Consider the following 4,585-nt stretch of genomic DNA (forward strand, 5'->3'; position numbering starts at 1 on the left):
TAGAAAGAAAAATATAAATTGGATCAAGTAACGAGAGAATTGCACAATTTTAAAGTTAAAATGAAATAAAAATAAATAAACGTCATCTGTCAAATCTAAATAATTATAACTCATTTAAATTTCAAACACCCGGTATCTGGTAATATTTGTGTAAACCATAATGGACTATATATAATATTTTTGGTTCTAAAATATCAGTTACGTGAAAAAATGAACATATTGAATTAATTAATTAAATATATTCATTATTAAAATAGTACTTAGTATTCGAAAGACCATTGGTGGAAGAAGGCTCCAACTGGTCGACTATATAGTGAAATTTTACGTAGGTTGTATTTAGGTTTTTGACCTAACTTTGTTTTGAGAACTAACTACCAAGGTTATTTGTTGCATATAATGATTTGTTCTCTTTTTACAAAATCGTTAAATTGGCAAGAAAAAATTTGCAGCGTTATTTGCATTTGAAACAATTTTTCGCTTACATACATTGTCGGAGAAAAATACTTGAGATTTTTTCAATATCTACACGTTGTTCTTATGAATGTTAATTAACGCAGATGGAATTAGATTAGGTTAATAAACTCTTTCGATAAACAGGTGCAAGCGGAAATAATTTTATCTACAACTATTCTTCTTTTTCTTCTCAACATAGATGACAATGTCCTGTCGTCTTCTTTTTTATGGTTTGTTGTATCTTCATTCCGTATTTTGCCTTGTATACTTATTATTTTTCTTGGGTTAAATTCTAATTATAAATTGGCAAGTTAATGATGTCATGAAACGTATTCCAGCTTGATCTGCCCTACTTTGAGCGATCATCAGTCTAAATTTCGATAGAAAGACCTAAGGAACGGGAGGGGATGGAAGGTAGAGGGATGTAGTTGTGTTGGTTTTTCCTGAAACGTGCTATCAGGTATACCGAAGAGGATTGAGTTAATTGCTTGCAGTTAGGAAGCTAAGCACTTTATAAAAGGAAGGAACTAACAAGAGAAGGCAAATTTTTGAAGAACACACTCTTTTGAACAATTTCAACGACAGTACTGTCCATATTACTGCTCAGTGAATAATTTTCAATAGAAAAAATAATTCAGACAGTCCCCGGACGAGGTTAGAATCAGAATTTAAGCTACATACACACAACTAGCACTGCCGGTTATTATATTTAGAATATTTAGAAATAAATTTTTGTCTTGTAAAGAACTGAAGATATCGAATAACGACACAATCAAAATTAACAACATTTCAAAGAATTTTTCTTTGTTTTAGGCAAAGTTATGATAATAATTTGTGTCAAAGTGTTAGATTAATAGTTTCTACGATTTAAAGTTCCTTTAAAATTATTTCTGGGTACGAAAATCGGTCCATGTTTATAGAAACATTTTCGAATCTATCGGCAATTGCTGATTAATTCTGAAACTTATGAATTAATGGTTTCGGGTTGTGAGTAATGGCAAACAATTTCGTAATATGAAACAATACAAAATTATCGTTTTCCGCAATAAATAACTGTGACTAAACCAACTCGAAAATTAGTGACAAATCAATTTTCAACTATTTCCATAATTCTATTAGTAATTTTATTAACGTTGCATTCATTATTATAATTTAACAAATAGAACTGCCCAATCTGCTTGCATTTGAACTAATCCGAACACAAAATTTTATTTACGACTGATAAATTAATTAAAATTGGAATACGAGGGCGGTTCAAATTTATTAATTATCAAAAATATTTACCAAAATTAGTCTCGAAGTATCGAAGAATTCCTCGGACAGCTCAGAAACTCTTCCATGTTAAATTTTTAACCTCGAAGGATTCTTTCCGTGGTCCAAACATGTGGTAGTCGTAGAATGATAAGTCCGAACTATAGGGGGGATATTGTAGAATCCCCAATTCAGTTCTGGTATTTTATTCAGCGCGGTATTAGGTCCCGCGTTATCCTGAAGTAGAATCGCACTTCACGTTAGAATGCTTCTTCATTTAGAGCGGTAAGCGGCTTCAAAGTATGCAGCATTTATAGAACGTTATGTGCGCAGGAAGCCAACGTACAGCCCACCCCGCCGGTACCAGAATACAGGGTTTGTCCGGAAAGTAATAGGACTGAGTCGATTTAAAAAAAATTATTGAGCCAATCGTTACAATTCTTTAAAAACTTTCAAAATAGGCTCCTTCCGCGTCGATGCATCGCTGCCAGCGCGATTTCCAAGCATTGAAGGCGTCACGGAAGGCATTCTCCGGAATAGCCTTGAGAGCCGCGGTGCATGCTGCTTGGATCCCCTCTGTCGTCTCGGAATGCTTGCCTTTCATCGGCCTTTTCAGGCGAGGAAACAAAAAAAAGTCCGGGGGGGCCACATCTGGGCTGAAGGGCGGCTGCGGAAGCGTTGGAATGCCGGCCTTAGTCAGGTAGCTGTTCACAAGAAAGGCGGTGTGAGCCGGGGCGTTGTCGTGGTGCTCCGTCACAATGTCATGAACCACAGATTTTGGTAAATTTAACATCTGGGCAATCAAACGAATACTTAGTCGACGGTCTGTGTTCAAAACTTTGCGCACTCGAGTCACATTGTCGGTGTTTGTCGAAGTCGAAGGTCTTCCAGCATGGTCTTCATCGGCGACCTCTTCCCGGCCCTCCAAAAAGGCCTGGTGCCACCGAAACACACCACTTCTTGCTAAAGCAACATCTGGATAAGCCTGCTTGATCATATCAAACGTTTCTGTCGCAGATTTACCGAGTTTCACACAGAATTTAATTGCGTACCTCTGCTCTAACGAACGCTGCATTTTCGGCTTGCACAACTCACAGAAACACGTCGCTTGAAAATGCCTGTCCTGGCTCTCCAGGTGCTCGGAGACAACTGACCAGATGTTTGTTAGCTAGGAACGCCCTCTACCGAATCCAGTCGGTGCGCGCAAGCTCTGAAGTACAATCGTGGCGGAAGAAAATCAGTCCTATTACTTTCCGGACAAACCCTGTACATATAATCTTACCCGCGGACATGATTGTCTTCGCATTGACTTCTTTCTTCCTCCTATCTTTAGACCACACCTTGCTTTTTGGAATGTTATATTGTACCAATGTTTTGTCTGTAGAGAAGATTCGAATTAAAAAACTGTCCACCCCCGTCTTGTATTTCGTCAACATTAAATTTTCAATCGTATCAATTTTTGCTCGAAGTTCAACAGTTTGGGACAACTTAACTGCCGACATCATCTCTTCATTGTTGGAAAATCTTTGACCACCGAGTTATTTTTTAAGTCTGGCAACAGAAAATAATCCGAAGGGGCTAAATCTGGCGAATACGGTGCGTGAGGTAGCAATTCATACTTCATTAATTTTGGCCATTGCAATAACGGATGTGTGTGCTGGTGCATTGTCTTGATGAAAAAACACTTTCTTAGGTAACACTTTCCTTTTTTAAGATCCCAAAAAACCGACGCCATGACCTTGCCTGTAGATGGAACGGACTTTGCCTTCTTTGGAGCCGGCGTTTCATCAATGGTTATGACAAGGGGCCGTGAAACATTGCCGATTACTCGATGGAAACATGTTTACGACGCTGTTTTTGTACCATTTTGCGCACAGCTTTCTCGTGCCTAAATTTTCAGTAAATTAGCGATATACCGCACTTTTTGAAACGACTACAATGTCTGCTAGCTCGCACACTTTCAGTAGAAGTGGAAGAAATTGATTTGAGCGTATGTAAAAATGTACAGACCTTAAGAAACATATTTCAAAAAGCAATAAAGCACTTTGTTTGGAACTTGTTTCATTTCGAATAATTCAAATTGTACTTTGAAAATTACTTTATCGACAATTTCCCACATCTGCATGTTAATTTTTTCATTGGGTTATATAATTTTTCACGATAAAAAACGTTCAACAATGAGTACATTAAATAATTTACTATTTTATTAAACCGCAATTTACGTAGGTGCACACTTGCTTTTAAACAAAACGATCTTTTGACTTGATCCTTTTTGGAAATACCGATGAAATGTACAGAATATTTGACAGGTGTACATCCGCATTTACTCATCAAATTACAATCTTGGGTTAACCCCAATTATCCAATTGCCAATGTGTCATAGTGAATTATTTAGTTTGACTATTTCACGCTTCGCTTGCGTTTCCTTGTTTAACTAAACATTAAATAATTTCGCGAGATATTTATACAATGGATTAGTCATTTTTACCACACTATTTGGCAAATTAACTGTAAACTATTGTGATTACAAACTATATCGTTGAGCAGATATTGAATTATCACTATTAAAAAAGAAAAAACGAAACCGGGAAAACCAAATTTCGAATCTATTTTATATAATTATCGTTCCCTTAGAGTCCGGATTCAATTTCCTTCACATTCATTCAAACAAAGTTCATTTCAAACCATTTATTTCAACTATTCATCTACTCCTCCTTAAATTGTTTACATACTTTTCTTGTTTCTTTAAACTATTCTTATTTGCCATAATTAACGGCTTAGGAACTAACAAAGTTAACAACTTAAACTAAAGGGCTCGTTAGGTCTCATTTTCGACGTGATGGTTTCTCATTTTCTGGCTTGTTACCCTCCATCATATACT

This window comes from Diorhabda carinulata, chromosome 4 (assembly GCF_026250575.1).
Source record: "Diorhabda carinulata isolate Delta chromosome 4, icDioCari1.1, whole genome shotgun sequence".
NCBI classification, from domain to species: domain Eukaryota; kingdom Metazoa; phylum Arthropoda; class Insecta; order Coleoptera; family Chrysomelidae; genus Diorhabda; species Diorhabda carinulata.